General features: G+C 39.1%; 1 long non-coding RNA gene across 14 annotated transcripts in view; it reads left to right on the top strand.

The window, feature by feature from the left end:
* The window catches only part of LOC105066678 (uncharacterized), a 522,292-nt gene that overhangs the window by 423,999 nt on the left and 77,203 nt on the right, over window positions 1-21,090 (top strand). For all 14 annotated transcript variants that reach the window (XR_012508563.1, XR_012508551.1, XR_012508561.1 and 11 more), the window contains 4 exons: window positions 37-159; window positions 3,467-3,604; window positions 16,869-16,997; window positions 18,994-19,128. This is a non-coding gene — a long non-coding RNA (uncharacterized LOC105066678). The remainder of the gene's footprint in view (window positions 1-36; window positions 160-3,466; window positions 3,605-16,868; window positions 16,998-18,993; window positions 19,129-21,090) is intronic.

The raw sequence follows: 21,090 nt of genomic DNA, 5'->3' as shown, positions 1-21,090 counted from the left end.
TTGGAAGTCACCACTACTGTGTATCTCTTTCTGCAGCCATCAACAAGTGTGCTGAAGGGCTCGCTCCCTGTAGCCATCGCTGTGTGAACACAGTGGGATCTTTCATGTGTGCCTGCCACCCTGGCTTTGAGCTGGGAGCTGATGGAAAACAGTGTTATAGTAAGTGGCAACAGTTGCAGCCCAGGAAATGTGTGGCATTTTACAAGTGTTAAACAACAGTAGTGAACAAAAGAGCTGCACTGAATATCTTGCCAAAGCAGAAGCTCCTGAGAATGTTTGCCACTGGGGTAGGGTCGGGTGGGAGCTGAGAAGGCCAACCTCTTTGTTTTAATTTGAAGATGCAAGGGTCCAGAGTCCATCGAAAGTGGCTGGCATCATGATCCACAGCGTGGACCGCAAGGGCTAAGTCTCAGGTCTTCCGGCTAGGGGGGCTCTTGGACCCAAGGCTCTCCTTTGTGAAGAGTCTGTCTTCCTTCACCACATCTGCAATGAAGTATTTATGGAACACTAGTAACTACGTTGTAAAACTCAGGGAGAATGAACTAGTGGGAGAGAAGGAGCCAGCAGCACAAAGAGCAGCTCTAGATTGTGGTACCGTGTCTCATTTCCGGTCTCAGTTCCAAAGATGCTCTTCCCAGTTCTCTACATGTTAGTAAACCATCCATTCCAGGTCGAAGCCAAAAATCCAATCATGCAAAATCAGTAAGGGACTGAACTGAAACTGAACAAGGATCTTTAGGTTCCAAATATTCTACCCTTTCAAGTCCATCATGTATTTGTATATATCATATGTCTCTTTATCAGTTTTAACCAAGGAAGAGGATAAAAATGGTGATGAATAGAATAAGTAATGTTGTGTTCTTACCTAAGCTCTCTCGTGAAGAGACATTTTTAACTTCACTGAATTCTTCATTCTCCTCCACTGCATGAAATTTTATGTTTCTTTAATGCCTGGGTGGCCAACGTAGCCTTAAGGTCTGTTGGTATATTTCTACTGCTTAAAGACAGTGCAGTTTCGCTACAGTGATATTTGTCTTTTAAAGAGCAAACTAAATAAAATGGGAGAGAAGAATTAACTACTAATTAGGATACAGCTTCTTCTGAAGTGAGTCTTTCTCTCAGTGCCCTGAGGAGTCCTTTCAGGCAGAGAGAAATGTGGATGGGTTTTTCTTTCTTATAAATATTTTGGCTTTTTAATGTGGCCAGAGGTTTAGGAGATGAGTATATTTTACAGATGCCTGAAATAAAATCTTCTGCAATCTGACTGGTGCGTTCCCAGTTATCATGAAAGAGGGGGCCATTATTGCTAATGAGTTATGAGGTACAGGCCTTCTGTAGAATTTACTTGGGAAAGCAATTTGCCCTAGAGTTGAATACATTTGGTAGAAGTGTATTTTTACATTTATTTCCCTTATGTGAATATTTGGCTAAGTTCTTTGTGTAGCTCTCACCAGACCTCAGTGTTTACTAAGTGACTTACAAAACTTTCTTGGTGAAAACTGGTATTTTGAATTGTTTCACAACTTGTAGGTGGAGTAAATGTTTTCAGAACATGGTGATGTTTAACAATGAATTATGTGTCCTTCATATAACAGTATATTTTAGGTGAATATTGTTTTAACTTCTTTTTAGGGCAACAGTATTTTGTATTTATATAGTGTCTTCTCAGAGGCCCTCAAAATACTGTATAGCATATACATCAAATCCTCAAAATATAATATGAATGAACTATCACTATATTGTGATTAGAAAGTGGAAAATTCCAGATCTCACGTGGTTAAATAAAACTTCCCCCAAATTACCAAGCAATATATAGTGAACTTAAATTCCATACATATTTAATTCATATATACTATATCGAGTAAATAATGACTATTTGCTACATATGAAAAACTATAGGGATCATTTTTAAAGTTTTTTTTTTACATTATATATTTTTAAAAATATGATGGTTAAACATCATTTTCATCTGTATCAGGAACACAAAATCTCAGCTTACTTCCGGTGGCCAGTTATAGATCTGAGTATGCACTGGTTTTAGTCCCATACTTTTTATGAAGTTACTATAATGTCATTTATATTTAAAGTAAATTACACCAGCAGTCCTAGAGCTGCATTGATCACTGGAGAAAAAAAAAAAAAAGAAACAAGAATAGCAGCCAGAATTTGGAATGTTTCCCTAAAGAGTATGTTAACATATTGTGAAAAATATCAGTTCCCTTAATTATTTCAATCTCTCCTTTAGTTTTCTAATTGTACTTGGTCCTGAACTAGCTGTTTCTAAACCCAAAGGCGTTCTTATTTTCAACAACAAATTGATTCGCATAATCCTTCTTTTGTTTATTTAATCATTCAAAACCTGTTTTTGAACATCTGTTATGAGCTGGTAATACAAGGCACAGAGGAGTGACAGGGATGTGCACTGGGTGCTCTGGGAGCACCCTCTGCCTGCTGTAGACTGGAGGCTGGGGTCAGGAGGATGATTTCTGTGCTGTGACTGCACAGGGACTGTAGCAGGTACCTTGGCAGTTTGAATGGTGATACAGGCTTTCAAGGGATGCCACAATCTCAAGTACCCTTGTCCTGTTCTTTCCCATATTTCTCCTTTCAAAGGATTTAAGAGTTCAGAATGGAAGGAAATGAATCAGTGTAATCACTCTCATAAGAGGTGTGTCCAAGCTACACAAATGAAGAACAAGAGAGGCCAAATGGTGAAAAGAGCAAAGTATCTAATTCCTTATTTTAAACAATGATTCAAAGCATCCTTTTGTTTTTCATTTTCTCATTTAGAAAATGATTGATCATAATACCTGTACAGTCAGGACAATTGGCATCCATCTAGTGAGGCTGAAGTCCCCCCAGATGCCCCAAATTAGTGGCACGTACTGGGATCAGCAAATTGGTTTTCAGAGTAATAGTATGTTTATGTCATAAGTGACTCTCATATATATCAAACTGATTCGCACACTGGCTTGATACTAGTTACATGTAATCAGCTAATTCATTGGTTTTGTGCTATTTTTAACAGTATTTCCATGTACTCATAGACTATAAAAAGGACAGGCAATAACATACCATTAGCTTGAGAACAGAAATGTCAACTGGCAGACATCCTATTTGCTTTCTGATCATTGATTCAGTACATACATTTTTTTTATGTCCTAAAGATACTGAGAATTCCCAGAGGTGAGTGCCCTTTAAGATGTGTTTAAATTACCACTGGTGAACTCGTTACCTTCCTCCATTGCTCTGTCAATTGAACATTGTTTATAGATTTATTAGTATTTCGATACAGTACAGACATTTACAATGCTTAATAACCTTCAGACTTTTATGAGTTTAGAGTGTTAACAGGTTTCCAGTAAAGTCTGTCATCTTCCCAACCAAAAACGTGTACCCATGGTGGACATACATTCAGATTTCTCTGTTGTTATGCTAATAATCCTCTTTTGCTTGTTTTGGAAAGGGATTGAATTGGAGGTTGTCAATAGCTGTGAAAAGAACAATGGTGGTTGTTCCCACCACTGTGAACATACAGTTGGTGGGCACCGTTGCTCCTGTAACCATGGACACCGGCTTGATTCAGATGAGAAAACATGCATAGGTAATGTATGGTAAATGCCATCTTCCTTCAGAAGTTGTCCTGGATTCATTTAGCCCTTTCCTCTCTAATACTTAGTGCTGTAACGTAGCCACATCTCTCAAACTGCAAGGAGAAGTAAATTGAACAGTGTCTCTGGCTACTGGATAAATGTAAAAGAAATATTGACAGAAGATATTATTGTGTTTAGATATTTACTTTGAAGTTAAAGGAGATTTAAAACATATTAACAATATATATGGACTTAACAGTTTTATTTCTGGAAACTGTTCCAAGGCTTATCTAACCATTTAATGTAATTCGTAATTCAAACAACAAATGCTACCGTGCACCTACTTCTCTCCATCTCAAACAGAAGCTAAATCACGTGCACAGGGTTTCAACTTGGTGATGATTTGGAGGCGTGTTCACCTTTGTTGTGGCAGGTAACTACATTCCAAAAGAAAATTTTAAAGGGTATTATTCTTTGGAAGTCACAGCTCAAGCCCATTTTTAATGGATAGCTTTTTCAACATATTAGAACTTATATCATTTGCGACAATGAGAAGAATAAATTCCACCCCAGCCTTGCTTTATAATGAAATGTTTAATCTAGAACTTCTGAGAAAAAGAAACATCTACCAGAAATAGGGAAAGCATCAAACTGTATTACTATATGCGCGAGGTCTAAGGGAACCTACAAGCCTCTAAGGCAATTTTCCGTTATTCAGGAATTACGATACCATATTTGCTTGTTTTCTTTTGTGATACTTTATATCGTCTTTCTTAAAAATTACAATATGAGTACTAAAAAAATTTTTTTGACCATTTCATGCTACTCAGTATGGTTAGACATGTTGGAGAACCATAAAAGAGAAGGTAAATTTCAAAGGCCTAAGCACTTGGGTTTTTGGGTTTTTTTTTGGCACTACTGTGACAGAGTGAACTTCAAGGGATTTTGAAGTTCTCTGCTTTCATAAATTATTTAACCAAAACAATGTCATTACTTGTGTATCTTGATCCAATATTACCTTCTACATTTCTCAGAATCTACAGTGTTTAACTTAATGAAACCAGGTGCTTGCCTTACCTCTTTTTATGTAATGAAAAATATGCTTATGATTTTCCACCTTGCTAATATTTGTTTCTTTGGGGGAAAAAAAAGGGCTTCCTTCCGTCTTTCCTCCCTCCCTCACTCCATTCCTTCCTACTTATCTTTCTCATCTGACTATTGGATAAGGGAAAATGGAATTTTGCTAAACCTTTTGTTTGCAGCTTATAATTTGGTATCTTTTGTTATTCTTTGAAAAGTACAATTCAGTAAACTTCTTATTTACAGCCAGAAAAATCGCATCTGCCAGGGTCAAAATGTAGAAAATTGCATATTTATGAGATTTCAGCAGTCAACATGACAACATTATGTTCTTTATGGCTCAAATTTATTTCATTTTCCAACAAATAAATAACACTCATTCCTAAAGACCAAATATTCACTAGAGTAGAGGCAATGACTTGTTTGGCGTGTACATATACATGCTTTGCTTCTTTGCTTGAGAACAGATAAAAGCCATGGATGCTTTGTAAAAACATTCATGCATGAGGGAAATGAAATAATTTTCCTTTTATCTTATTTTAGGATCAACTTTTTTTTACATGAGAACATAAAAATGAATGTGAAAATAAGTCATCCTGTCTGTATGTGGTCAATCTTGCCCAAATGCCAAAATCTATTAGGGCTGAAATCTAGAAATGTGTTAACACAATTTGAAAGACAGCTACACAAAATGCAAGTGTCTGACCAGCAGTAAATTCACTAAATTTAACAGTGGGTAGTGATTAGAAAAAAGTTTTATTCTTATCTTTGAAACTTTGTTCAGTGACTGTGTATGGGGGATAGATACAGAAGGTCAAGTTTTTTTTTAAGGTTTACTTTTGATGCTTTTCTGAAATCACAAGTGAAATGTTTAATTGTTTTGCCTAATTACAATTAATGCTCTATTTATGATTAGGGCTAAATTTTTATGTACAGGTGAATTTCTCCACAGCGTTGCAGTATCTGGTATATTGGCCAGTGTAGGAAATATATAATCATCACAGAGGAGGAAAAGTAAAAAGAAAAAATAAGCAAGCAAAGATTTTACCACATATGATCTGAAAAGGAATAAAGAAATTTAGGAAACAGGTAATGTAAGGGTTGAAGAGACAGGACATTTTAAGAAAGGATGGATGGGGTTTCAGATGAGTTCCAGACATGAGACAAGAAGTAGCCCAGAGGAATGATAACAGAAAAAGAATACAAAACGGGTCATAAGATAATAGATGGAGGAACTCATCTTTCCAGTTACGTGACACAGTTGTGCTCCTTGCTAGTTGAGTCCAGAGCATCATGGGACAGGTATGTTTAAGGTTCTGGTGGCATCTGAGGAGACTTCTTAAAAAATCTTGAAATAAGAAAACCCCCAAAACATAAAAGATAATGTTTTAGATAAAATGAAACTGAATTTTTAAAAGTTTTTTTTTTGTCCTCTATATTCTTACTATTTAAACCAAAGGACAAAGGAAGGCTTAATACAAGAAACGAAAAAAATATAGAGAGTTCTGTGAGTAGCACTGCTTGTGACATTTTGCAGGAGAAAGACTGTTTTGTGTCCAAATGACCTTCATTTAGATATTTTATGGTGACCCCTCACCTTAGCTGATGGATTGCATTTTCTTTCCTTCCTTTCTCTTGTCTGCATCCCCTTACATTGGTACCCTTTCCAAGGTTAATTGAGACACTGACCTTTTATATCTGTGGCTGCTCATGTAGTTATGGAGCAATGGGATTTTGTAAACTCAGCACTGACAGGCCACCCAACTTAACAGCTCAACAAACACAGGGGGGTTGAACTGAACCAAGGGCATATAGCCAAAACCCCTGACTACACAATTCCCAGGTGTCTAGCCTGGATGTAGCATTGGGTGAGGAGTCTGTTGCTACTTCTTAGCCAATTCTATGAGAAATGATCACCTCAAAACAGGATAAGTTGATTATCCTTTGGCTGATAGCTTTCAATTTGAAGTCTTCTGGTGCGTTTTGATTTTCCCTAGGGCAATTATATCTTAGGAAGACATGTGCAGGATTATAGAATTCTAAAGACCTGAAGATCATCGCTTAGAAAGCTGTTTATCTTTGATAGGACATTCCAGGATAATGGTGTCACCGATTATAATAAAAATTTATCCCAGTCAAAGCATCATCGGAAAGTTCAAGCAAATGCCCTGAAATATTCTGTAATTTAACACATAATATTTAAAATGACCGTCTGCCCTCTCTCCAAATTGCAGTTAACCACTTCTCTTCCCAGCGGTGTGAATTCCTTTTGCTTGGGAATGTTCTTCCATCTGAGGTTGGCTAAATGGAATTTTTGGCTCGTCTTCTCAAGTTATTTTGTTTTTTTTTTTTTTTCCTCTTCAGATTCTTTGTTTATTCAGTCAGATTGCTGTTTAAACTGGAAAAATAGCAGAGATCTCTTTCCCTGTGCTTATAAATGCGTTTGGAGATTATTTACATGCTTTTCAAGTAAATACCAGGCAGAGGGGAAGCATGCAAGACACATAAACCCAAATGCGGGCCTTGTTCTTTGTGTCATAGTTTCGTCAGTGTCTCTACTCTGCAGCCCAAGAAATAGAAAATGACGATGAGTAAAACTGTTCTCATTTAGAAGTGAGGCTGATCAGCACTTCTGTAGGTTGGCTGACTCCCTGTATCTTCAGTAACAGAGACCTTGCCCTTCAGACCCTGGCCAGTGTGAGTGGAGAAGCCTGCTGTGCCCAGCTCTGCACCAGCTGTTTAGGACGCTCCGAACACAGCTGCCAGGAGGGCTGTGGGCTCAGTCCTGATGGCCGTGGGTGTGACGGTGAATTCCCGAGTCCTAACATGAAATTACTGATGTGATGGGGCAGTTCACGCAGGAGGAACCCTGGGGCAGAGGGTTCGGGTGGGAAAGGGAAGGCTTTGACACTGAAGTGACTTGGATCTCTCTGACGCTCTACCATGTGCTGTTGTGTGAACTTGGGAGACACCAAGTGCTCTGAGCCTCAAGTCTTCATCAGGAAGGTGAAGACGATAACGGCAGTAGTGCATCAATGAAGGAAAGTCATTCATGTAAAGTGCCCACCACCCAGATAGACATCGAGAAATCCCTCAACTAGACTAGCTATTGCGATTATAGTATTCACCGACCCATAAACCCCTTTACCTAATGTACTGTATGTGCACAAGTGAGAGATTCCGGCAAGCCATACACAGCACCCTGTGGTAGGAGTCATTCATGGCAAGCTTGACTGGAATCAGAAAGTTGATTACTGAGAGTCATTTTAATTAGAGGACCGTAGCAAAAGGATAGCCAGTTCATGAGCCACAGTCCAAATCTTTGTCAGAATCCTTTACAGATCCAATATGAATCTCGCTATTGCAAGTTTTAAAATGAATCACTTAACAGTTTTCCAACTTATTGGTTGAAATTGGTTCACTTACCTTTTAGATGACTTTTAGCTGATAGCTATATTCTTATAATATCATAGGAGAGTTCGAATTTAAGGAGTAAATTGAGTTTTTTATACCATTAAGAAGAGCTCATGCAAGTCATTGCTGTAAATTACTTTTAAAAGTTTACCTTAAATATATACGCTTTAAATTTTCATTTGTTCATGATTACCATTATTTTGGACTATAGTTTTCTTGAAATCAAAGCAACGATTAGAAGATTGATATCTATTTCAATGACAGTCAAATTATGAAAGAAGACTTTGATGCCTCAGATAAAATAGTGTTTCTTGGCTTAAATAAATGAATTCTTGAATTCTGTTGGGGATAATAGGTGTGTTTCTTCATATCGATGCCAAGCTCCCCAGCCTGGCAGTGTAGATAACAGCAGAGAACAGCCAACTATGATATCTATATATCCTAAACACAGTAGAGCATATTACCACTTACCACATCCCGTCCAATTAACGGGGCCAAAAAAAATTGACTTTCACGTACCATCTGCTCTTCAGCAGGATGAGCCAAGAAATGATTGTATGGCGTGAATGTACATCCTTGGGTACACACAACCACATGGGAAGGGTATCCACAATCTGAGGCCAGGCCTACAAACTCAGCTTCATAACTGAACTTATAGTATCGCGAACACATTGATCAAAGTCCGGGCTCAGACGTGGACAGACACCGCTAAGCCATATGAGAGCAAGGCCTGGGATTCTTCCATTTCTCAGATTTGTCACAGACCTTGTACAGAATCATGTATGGAATAAATGCCTCACCGTAGGTATTGAATAATTCAGTAGTGAATGAACATTCTGCAAAATGGTGCACAGCCTGAGACCATTTAATTTAACTTTTTAATTCTTCATTAAAACCTCATGAGCAAGCTCTCAGGAAGACCTTGTCTATGTAGACAAGCTATGGTAAACTTGGAAATGAGTGAAGGGAAAATAATTGGCCGGGTATACTGGAGGGAGAATTCAGGGCTATGCTTCTATATGGCAAAACATTATTACTGGTTAATAAAGGGAACAAATAGGCCCATGAGTTCATCACATCTATTTTATTTCTTGATGCCTAAGAGTAGACATTGTTTAAATTTTCTTAGATGTAGATGAGTGTCTGGATGTCAGTGCAGTCTGTGACCAACTGTGCATTAACTCTGTGGGGACCTATTAGTGTGCTTGTGAGGACGGCTACAGAATTGGAAGTGATGGAAAAACTTGCATCTGTGAGTTGCTTTGAAGAATTTTATCAAATCTCTTCTAAATGCCTTCGACCATCATCGTGTTCTTCAGGAGCATGGAGACCATCTATTCTCTAACTCAGCCTGTCCTCCCCTTTCTCTCTTCACAGGCTGAGATCTTTCTTTTCCTTTGTTCTCTCTGCAGCAGTTTCAACTCAGTGGCTCCCTGTTTCTCACCTTCATTTACAATAGACTGTTTGAAATGGTCTTCTCAAAGAGTGTTACCTTTCAGCCACCCCCTCCCTGCCTTGGCTGTCTACTTCAAACGCTCTCATTTCTCTCACTAACCCTCACTCAGTTTTTCCTTTTTTTAACCAGCATGTTGAATCCAGCCATTTTCCTGTGTGGTCTTCGCTTTAGATAATGATGAGCTAGAGGAAGAAGGAGAGGAGGTACACTTTGTGAGGTTTCCAGGTCTTCAATTCAAGAGCCCACCTCCACTGCTTCCGTATGTGGCCACCTCTCTGCCTCTCACCCACCAAGATGAAGAAGATAAGGAGGAGGAAGGAGAGATTCGAGGACAACTGAAGGCTTTGCACAAAGTTGGTGTGTGAAAGAATATATCTCATTATAGTCACCTCTTTTCTCTATTTTTAGATAATTCCCATAAATTCTTTCATAGACAATCACATTATCAATATTTAATGCCATCAAATGTTTTAAGGTGATGTTAGCAAGAAAAGTGGGACCAGAATTACTTCTTCAAAGCTTCCTATCGAATTCATCATCTTTTATCTTTCTTCCCTTTGCACAATAAATGGTTGCTATGTAGGTATGTATGAGGGGGTGCAGGGTGGTGGGGGCTGGTGAAATGCAATGCAGTGAAATGGAGCCAAAAAGTACTTTGAATTAACATAACGGAGAGAAGGATTGGGACCTTTCAGTTTTAACAGCTGAACCTCTGCTAGAAGTCTTTTTTTTTATATAGTTAGAATTTACCTGAAATAGCCTTAAAATCTAGACCCCTCCTGGATTTTAAAATGCAGAGAACCAATGGTTCAACATGCTTAAGTGGACCGAGAAAAAAATATCTTTACAAATGTGAGCAGTTTTTCTTATATATCCATACAACAGAGCTCAAGCATCAAATCACTTCTGATCAAAATAAATTAGCATAACCTCTTTCAAAAGTAACAGTTTGCAGCCAGTCTGCTGCTTCTTTTTCTTTGTGAGGCAGAGCTGCTCTTTTTGTTCTCCCTCTATTCGCTGTATTTTAAGAGGATCAAAGCTTAATGATTGCTTTAAAATGCATTCAGTAAAATGGCAGATTTGTTTATATGCTATGGTTAATCATAATAATATCAATTAAAACATCTGCATAAAAATGGAAATGCTTTAGTGTTCCTTAATTAGACTCCTGATACTCTGGCTCCACAAAGTCAGAACAGAAATAGTTCAGGGCTCCCAAGGCAGTCAGAACTTGAGTGGCCAAGATCTAGAGAGGAGAGAAGCTTGGACAAGTACGATGGACAATCTGTGCTGCCTTCCCCCTTGCGCCATTTGCTAATGGATGGGCAGTGCAGGCAGAGAAGCCCGGAAATCTACAGACAGCTGCTGATAGGGGGAGGAGCTAAGCACAGTTAGCAGCAGTATCACAGCGCTGGAGAGGTAGAAGTTGGAATTCAGAATCTGCCAAAGTGGAGAGGCCTTGCTAAACATGGTAGGCTTTCAACTGGGACGTCTGAAAGACTCCACCTAGAGACAGGGGGAAAACTTGAAATGGAATAAGCCTTAAAACAACTGAAATCAAGTCTCTCCATCCTCATTCAGATTAAGGTAATTTCCCTCAAGAATAGGATGGAAAAACATATTCTGGTACACTTATGCAATAGACTACTACACAGCCATAAAAAATAAACTGTATACAGAACATATGGATGAGTCTCACAAACATTGTGTTGAATGAAAGAAGCGTGATACCAAAGAGTACGTACATACTTTATGATCCTATTTATATGACGTTCAAAACTAAGGGACAGTAATCCACGGTGACAGAAATCAGGATAATGCTTCATTTGTAAGGCTAATGAGTAAGAATCATCAGGCCACCTCTGAGGTTTTGAGCTGCTGGTAATAATCTGTATCTTGATCTGGGAGGCAGTTACATGGGGTTGTTTACACTGTAGGGGGAAAGTAGGAAGTGAATACTTGAGTTTTGTGCACTTCTCTGCATATGTTTATTAAATTGCAATAAAAAGGCTTACTTAGGGGAAAAAACAAACAAACAAACAAAAAAAAAACCCTTTGCATCAAAAAGCCTGGAACAAAAAACACTAAGGTGCCAGGAACATTGATTATTTTTGTGTTCAGAAATCACTGGTAATTTCTTTCCCTTTTTTTTTTGCATTCTTAAATATTCTAAATACTCTTTAGGGGCTACATTCCAAGCTCTATTTTAAAAGGTTTCTCTCTGCTCTTGCCTTTTCCTGGGACTCTTTAGGAAATAGGCCCAAGGATCACGTGTGTTTGTTTTCTCAGCGGTGGCGGGTTTCGTCTTCCCTTTCAGTGATGTAAACAGCGTGGGTCAACTAAGATGGCATCGCATTCCAGTCTGTTTAGATCACACCTTTGGCCGCGATTGCAGTCAGTGCTGTGCCAACTGCATGAATGGAGGCAGGTGTCAGGAAGGAAGGAGTGGGTGCTCCTGCCCTGCTGGCTGGGGAGGAGTTCTTTGTAATGAAAGTAAGTGATACATTGGAGATCCGGTAAGATGCGTTCTCCTTTGCTGCCAGCCAACTACCGGTGATGAGTTCTTCTTTACGTGTGTCCTCCCTAAAATGTTTTAACAGGGTTGACGATTGATCTGGGTGAAAAACCAATTTATTTGTTGTGGAAAAATATTGTCTACGAAGCCCTGAGGTTTCAAATGGAGCATGTGATTAAAAGGGGAGATTTTGTGTTCCCTGGGAAACTTGGTGTTCTGACTCTTGTTTATCCATGGAACGTAAAAGTTAATAAAGGATCCTAATATTCTAGGCCTATAAAAATCCCTCCATTTAAATAAATCATTAGGCCCTGGCAAGCTATTCCCAATGAAGACAAAGATGAAAGGATTTGTGTTACGAAGCACAACGAATGGAACCGCTTGACTGTTCGCTGCCGCTTTTTGTTTGTGTTTTCTTTTCTTTTTCTTTTAAACAATATGTAAGTACAGTCAATGACACTTTTAACCTTTTTATATAAATCTCTCATGAGAAAATGTCAACGATTGGAAAATAATACCTCTAATAAATTTTTTCCTTTATATTTTAAATGGAGTCATACTTGCAGGCACTAAAACTGCCAAGTAATAAAAACAAAATATATTGCCTGTCTTTATTTCTTCTTTCTCTTTTTAAATTTCCCTTATAAATTTTTTAATAAAAGAGTTTAGTCTTTGTGGGTGGCTCAGAAGATGACGTGAGCAGATTTGCTTTTGAACCCCCCGCATATGGGAAGAAAGAAGACAAATGTTGTTTCTATCGTGAGATAGATGCAAAACTTGAGTTATAACATAGTGAAGTGGTTGCCCCAGAATTACTAGTTAGAGTGTTGAGGATCTTCCTAAAGCATTGCTCTGATCATGTTTCTCTGCTGCTCGTTTCAGGAGTGTCCCATTTCCTGGTGCATAAAGCTCACGCTTCTGATTCAGTCATTGGCAACCATCTCGTATCAGGCGCTCATAAATCCTTTTTTCTTTTTATCCACAACTCTTTGACCAGCTTATCATCTTCAGCAAACTAAACCACTAACTACTTAATGCTTTGGACTTTACAGCTTTGTGCCTTTTGCTAAACTGCCACCTTTGTTCATTGCCATTTATTGTATGAAGCTTTATTTGATGGCCCCAGACTAACCACAACTATTTATACTTTTGATGGATTTAAAGTCTCTCTCTCTCTCTCCTCTTTGGGTTAGAATTAGCTATGTTCCTATTCCATTTCCCTTACTAGACTGGGAGCTTATCAGCTTGACATAGTCAACTGTATAAAACTAGAATCAAATTAATGTTATTGCATGACTATTAGGAAGTAAATGTTTATCCTATATTGTAAATTTTGTTCATAAATATACATCATCCAAACTTTTGATACCTAACATGTCAGCATGAGGAAAGAAACTAATAATCTATTGCAAATGCATTTGGATAAAACACCTGTGACACTAAACTAATATAGAAATACTGAAAATGGAATTTCATGATATAATGAAAAGAACATGACCCCATCTTTGGCTTTGGAATCCCTTGAGGTTCTTTTAAGTGTTCACATAGTCCGAGGAGGCTGTCTCAGAAAACAGAAACTTGTATCTTCTCTGCATTTCCTCTCTGTCGTTCATTCTTGTTTTTTACAAAAATGAAAACAAAACAATCCAAACTGGAAAAAAAAAGTGCTCATAAATTCTTTAATGGAAAAGGAGAGTGAGAACACTTTCTTAAAAAAGTTCCTATAAACTGTAATAAATGGAAGTGACAAATCATTCATCATTAGTATTTCTAAGAGTATCAGCTCTTCAAATGCAGCAAGGGACATCAAAAAAAAATATTCTGCAGGGGTCTGGACAATTAGTTTTCCTATGGAGTGGCTCTTCTAGCCAGATGTCTTTACTGGTCTATAATTAAAGCAACTATATTGACGTCTTAAGAATTTCTTTAAAGCAATTTAAAAATTACCACATATTAATTTTAATGGCACATTTCAGAGCTCTGTTTCTTTTGAGAAGATTTTATGTTGACGATCTTATTAGTTATTGTGAGACTCCACCCAGTCGGAAGAGGAGATTGGAATATTTTCCTATGGCGAATCAGTGGGCTAGTATTACACGGGAGGATTCATGGCTTCTTCCAAACCACCCATCTACGGCCATGTTTGTTTTAAAATTTTCTTCTCCAGGATAATTGCTCTGTTTGGTGCTAATGAAGTATTTAGCAAATCCCTCTACTCCGTGATACCATATTCTTTTTGTGGGGGAGTGCCAGACAATAGTGTTGGTTTGCCGATGTTGACGCCTTGCTATAATCCAGATACCATGCAAGCTATTTAAACTTCCTTAGCTTTGTTTTTCAGGTCTACTTTTTAAAAAAATTACTCCACCTATAGCTGCTGTAAGAATTCAAAGACTTACTACGTGTAAATTAATAGTGTAGACCTCAACTGCTGTTTGCTGCCAGTTTCCTTCTCTCATTCCTTATGTTTACCTCTTTCCTTTTCATTGTAACCTCAGGCTTGAAAGCAAAGAAAAAAGTGGATAAGAAGCCAAGTTTCCATCTTAGCATCTGGAGTCATGTGGGTGGGTAGATAGAGGGGTTGATGTAAGTATAGTTTTATGATATTTAGCCAATTATGATAAAATGGCCATTAAGATGGTTACTGAAGTTACCTCAACAGCTGTATTTACTGAAGTTAAGCTAAAGTCATAGACATATCCCCCAATTTATTTATTTTTAATGGATTGCTAAATACTTCCCCCAAACCAACAAACCAGAAAACAAAACGAAACAGTTGTTTTCTTGACGTCATCAATCTTTGACAGTGCAGAATACCTTGAGGCCCCCCAAGACAGGCTTAGCTACACTCATTCCTCGTTAAAAACACATGACATTTTTTTTCTGCATATTCTTCCCATTTTTTCAAAATAGGGGATGCAGTTTGTTTCTCATTAAGATTAGTGACAGCTAAACAGCAAAGATGTCTAGGTAGTTCTGAAACTGTGGGTTAGAGTTTAAGGAACAGGTAAATTTTGCATGTGAACCTTGTTAGCAGTCCTTTAGTCTGCATGACTTTAACTAGCTGTATTCGAAATTCCCCCAGGAATAATGATGCCATTCAAACACTAGGAACATACCAGAGACCCTTCCCGGGTCTACAAGTTACAAAGATTTTAATTACTCAGAACCCATTCTGATAGTAAGACAGGCTCCCGGCCATCTCCCTTTGTACCACAGTGAGTGTGTTACGCTGCCTGTTCGCCCTCTCCATTTTCTTCATAGCTTGTTCCCCCGAGACCGGGGGAAAGAGTGCAATGACATCTGTGGCCGTGAGAACGGAGGCAGCTGGGCAGTGCCAGTGCCCACGGGGCTGCACGGGAAACCCTGTGGAGACGGTAGGGAAAGCCGGTGCTGGTCACACGAGACGACTCTTCCAGTTCTTGAGATCTCTAGTGGGGAATAAACAAAATGAAAGCTACATCTGTATTTTTCAAGGTGGTCTTTTCTGAAGAAGTAAAGACGACAGTGTGTATACACAAGAGTACAATGGCTTTGACTGACAACACGTGTAACAGAACAAAATACGTGGTTCTTAAACCTCCAAGTCTGATCTAAGCAGGATGAACTGTGATACAGAGAAAGCTTTTTTCCTCCCCTGAGCAAAACATTGAGTTTGTGTATGCAGGTTTGGACCTAAGGACTGGGGTGAATTTATTTGCTTTGCGTAATAAAAGAGAGAAAAAATGGAACTCTTTGGGCAAATCAGGGAGGAAGAGAGATGAAAATCAGAGAAGAAAAGGAGAGGAGAGAGAGAGGAAAAGAGGGGAGAAATGATGGATGAAAAACTTACAAAGTCCAGTAAGTGCTGTATGTGAATTTTTCATGGAAACCAGTCAAGAGACCACATTTTCTACTTGAGTTGATAAAACACACACACAAAAACTGCTTGTACAGACCCAAGAGCTGAAGGCGGAGAGTCAGTGGAGATGTAGGTCTTCAGGGACTGCCAGAAATCATGGCGAGTTTATTACATTCTCACAGATCGTGGAACTAGGAAGATGGAACCCAAGTTTACTTCACTCTCTAAGAAGTGCAGGAAGGCTTCTGCTGGCATCTGACTTATTTATCCCCCGAACACTATTCATTTATTCAAAATATATGTATTAAGTGTTTGCAAGGCATTGTTCCAGGCTTTGTGATACGGTAACAAAACAAAAATAAAAAAGACCCTGGCCCTTCCATGTGGAACTTACAGTCTTGTTCAAAGCAGACATAGGTCACAAATGTTGGTAGGTATTTCAAATGAAATATTAATGCATGCTTGGAGGTCAGACCATGAGGGCAGATTGTGTGAGCCAGGAAGAGACTTCTAGAGAAGTGACACTTCAGCAGAAGCCTGCAAAATGAGGAGACGCGAGGCAGGGAAGGAGAGAGGGAAGAGCATAAAGACTGAGTGGGCCCCGTGTCACCAGACACTGAAGTAGGTAAGAGTGACTTGCATTAGAGGCACCCTGAAGAAGCTCAGCGCAGCTGGTGGAGCAAAAGTCAGTCAGGGAGAGGTGAGTGCCACACGAGGTCAGCCAGTGCAGTGGCTCATTGGTCTTGTTAAGTTTGGGGGTTTTCATCTGAAAGCAGTGACAAGTCATTGCAGAATTTTGGGCAGAGAATACAAAATCATATGCGTGGTTTTTAAAAGCTTTCTCTGGCCTCGGTCCAATTCCGTTGGAAACCTCTTATCTTTGGCAAGCTCCTTATTTCATGAAACAACAGCTCTAGCAAGGCTTGCATGCGGGTTAATATTTGCTTTGTTTGTCTTTCCACCCTCCAGGATGCCCAAAAGGATGCTTTGGGAGCAACTGCAAAAGGAAATGTAACTGCCCACAACGGCCATTGCCACAGGGTGTATGGCGCGCCTGCATGTGTGAGCCAGGGTGCTGTGGGAGGTTTTGTCATCTGAGTAAGTCACAGACACTACCTTTTCTCTCTGCGTGAAGCAAGGAAGCTCAGAAAACTACCAAAAATACATCAGTGTCAACCTAAAGACAGACACCCAGTGTAAGAGCTGTGAGTTTAAGTTTTATTCAGGATCTTGCTGAGACTTTAGCCCAGGAGACAGCCACTTGTTTAGCTCTGAGGAAACTGCTCCGAAAAGAGAGGGGAAAATCCAGTTTATTTATCTATATTTCAGTCCTCCCATGCACATCTCTTTTAATTTTAGGGTTGACTTAATTGGCACCACAACTGTTGTATGATGTTTATACATTATCCTTTATGTCAGATAAAATGCCTTATATATTATTAAAGAGTGAGTGCAGTCACACACTTACTATATTATTCATCCTGAGTTCCCCACCCCTGGGTGCACTGTTGGCGGGCAACCACCAGGGGGTTAGGGCTTCACCTTCGTGGAACTGGGTGGTGAGCAACACGTCTCTGTTCTTCTTTGTTCACACTAGATGAAGGGAAAGATTAGAAAGCATAACATATTTTATATGGTCATATCATACATGACAGTTGATGTTCTAGTCTTTATTTAGCTTCCTTCCATTGCAAGAATCTATATTTTCATGAATGAAAGAAAAATGTTTCTGGAGTCTTCCTATTTTTTCCTAGTTAGTGTTCACCTTAATTATTGAGAGAGGATTGTTAATAGTTCATTTATGTGAACATCCAACACTTAAGGAAGTTGAATATCAAAGGCCAAGACAAGTATCTTTTATTTCTTGTGCAGAACAGTATCATTCCCTGAAATTTCTAAAATATACTATTCACTATGCGTTTTGACCAGCTATCACGTTTTGTAAAAGATGTGAGAAAACACAATCACCAGCAAATATTTCAGCCCATCAGTAACTTTTAAGCTGTCTCCCGATGGGACAGCTCTGGATGTCCACCAGCCGTCTCACCTTGAAGCTGCACCTTGCTCCCCTATCTGTTCCATGTGCCCTCTTCTGAAAATCCTTCCTGAGTGACCCTCAGTAATACCATGACCCACTTTTAATAACAGAAACCTTTTGAGTCTTATATATAACTCACTCTGTCCCTGGCAACTGAGACAAGGATCTCCCTCCATGGTGGCATCATAACCACCATGTTCAATTATCTCTGCTAATAACAGCAGATATTAACAGATGCTAATAATTTCCATCCATCAGAAAGTCAAGTGGCTTATTTTGTTCTCTCCAAGCAGCTTTCCACAGCAACACATATATAGGCATATAATACAGTTGCCTTGAGCCTGGAGGGCACTTGAAGGATCTTTTATTTGAGTCCCTTGGATACCTGTAATTGGGGGGGGGGGGATTATGTTTTGGAAAGGGAATTGAATTACTGTAGGTAACTCCTCATAGAGAAAACTAAGGGTAAGTTTTCCTGAATGCAAAGGTGGGACTTTGTCAAATTAGAATTCCTGTGCTGACTACCATCCCTAAAACTCAAAATAAAGGAAGAAAAGCCAAGTACCATTTGCCAAAGATGTGGCCAAGATAATGCTTCCGTCAGGGTGAAAGTTCTGTGTTATCTACATGATGTAAAATTATTTTGGATTACCATATAATGAGAGGGAATGAAAACAGTGGCGAGCCTTCTCATCAGGGCTTGTCCATCATCGCTCTGCTGTAGCAGGATGAATATGGGGTCTGACAGGCCTTAGCAGTCCTTGGAGAATATTAACTACAGGCACCAATGGAGCAGATTGAGAAGCAATTTCTCTCCCGGAAGCACCAAAGCCTTTTAAGTAGTTCAGGCTTCACTGTTCGCATCCAGTTGCCAAAAATTAAATGAATTGCCTGATTTGAAAGACATTTGTTTCCCTATTTTTTTCTTGGCAGTCAGGATGAGCCCCTTGTTTTCCCCATAATCAGCCCCCGCAGAACTACGTGCCTGTGCACTCACAGTGTGAAAGAAACAAAGCATGGTTTTCAGGTGACCGGTTTGCCTCCACCTGCTTGCAGGCTGTCCCAACGGGGCCTACGGAGCTGGCCACTCTTCCGAATGTCAGTGTGTGGAGGAGAACATCCTGGAAAGCAGTGCCAAAAATGGCAGTTGCACCTGCAAATCTGGTTACCAAGGCAACAGATGCCAGAAAGGTAGAATCTGATGATAAATTTTCTTTCTTCTCTAATAACAATGCTCAGCTTTTGTTTCGCACCATATGATCACTAATTAGTTAATCCACCAGAGTCCTCAGGAGATCAGTGAGCTTTATTAGTTCCCTGTTTGTTGGTGAGGAAACCGAGACACAGGGCAATAAAGTTGTTTAACCTTGTCTTCTCAGCCTCTGCTGTTAGCTGTCTGCTTGCTGGCTTGAGCAAAAGAATAAAGATCACGTTGCAGAGAATCTTATTCTAAGAAGATGAGAGCTGGCCAATCACTCGTTCAAGTTGAGCCAATCAACTAAGGGCTGCCAGCTTCCAGAGTTAAAGGCTAGTTTTCTTTACATCTAAAGACAGATTATTCAAACAAATATAATAGAAACCATAGAAAATTTTGGAAAATTTAAATATGGTTGTCAGTATGGTCCTTTCTCAAATTTCCAGATATTACATAAAGAATTTCTTTATAATTCTACAAATATAAAAGTTTATGTGCAGCATAATTCCAAGGATAAGTGTCTTGTATAGATACACGTGTGTGGGTGTATGTAAAATTTGGAAAAAGGTATTCCAAGATGTTAGTTTGTGGACTCATGGTTTGTGGACACATGGAGTGCTTTTCTCCGTGTATTTATGTGGCTCTTCTCATTTTCTCAAAAAGTCTTACATTACCTTTTCACTGAATCTTGTCAGCACCATACTACTTAAAATTGCAACTTGCAGGTCTCCTTGAACTTTTTTATTTTTCCAAAATGCTTACCACCTTCTGACATACCGTACACTCTAATTATTATGTACAATATGTATTGCCTGCCCTTCCTGTTGGAAGCCAAGTTCCAACAAGGGAAGGATAGCTATTCACTTTTTTCACCACAATATCCCCAAGCTCCCAGAACAATCAGGACATATAGAAGTTGTTCAATATGTATTTTCTTAAATGAATATATAAATGTGAATCTTCAATGTTTATCCTTTATACATTTTTCTCATGTTATCATACATTCTGAATTAAGCACTTGTTACCATTTTCTTTAGGGGCAATTATCACGCCTTTTTTTTCTCTTTAATACATAGCAAGACTGAACATAGAACAAATAAAACGAACATAACCAATGGCAGGTGAATTTTTTGCCTTTGAAGTGATCCAGAGCACTCTTGTTTAAAATCAGGAGATAATAGGTTTGAAAGGAAGCCATCATATTGTTGGGTCCACTTACAGGGGCAGGGACTGGGATGGAAGATCGTTCTTGGCTCTCGGCTGTTACACATTGCTGTTCACGTGGTCATCTTCAGAGAGTCAGCGAGGCTTGTCCAGGCTGACTGAAAGGCAGTGAGAATCTTCCAGATTGTCCTGTGGCGTGGAACTGACTATGGAATTGGAGTGTATGAGCAGAAATGTCCATCAGGAGTTCATGGAGAGGGGGCCATTTAGATAGCTAGATTGTGACTTCTAGGCAATGGGGAAGAGAACTTGGGGAAACAGAAGCCTGACATTTCAGGGAAGTGTTTAATGTGGTATGAGAGTGGGTCCTATTCTAATATCTAAATCTCCTCCCACTTCAACTGACATTTAAGCCTAGAGTCAACCCCTTATGTATTCCCCAACTAGCGATGTCATGCCCTGGAAGTCAACGCATGAGGAGATAATACCGTATACACACACCTGGGTAAATTTAATTTATTCTGATAACATTTTCTTAAAGCATCTGCTGAATATACTATATTGGAAAATGCTTCTGAGATGCCCACTGTGAAGGAAAATGAGTTGAAAGTGTATGTAAATCAGCAAAATAGAGAGGTCACCATAATCTCAGGAAAACATATTATTTTTCAATCAGATAATTTTGTCCAATTCTAATATTTTTGTCTAACCACAAAATGAAATTATGAATCAGACCGGAGCAGGTGAATGGGATCGCCATGATTGGCAGCTGCAATCAAGGCAAGGCGAGCTCT

This window comes from Camelus bactrianus, chromosome 1, assembly GCF_048773025.1.
Source record: "Camelus bactrianus isolate YW-2024 breed Bactrian camel chromosome 1, ASM4877302v1, whole genome shotgun sequence".
Classification (NCBI taxonomy): Eukaryota; Metazoa; Chordata; class Mammalia; order Artiodactyla; family Camelidae; genus Camelus; species Camelus bactrianus.
Note: the sequence above shows the minus strand (reverse complement) of the source record. Positions and strands in the feature narration are given on the sequence as shown.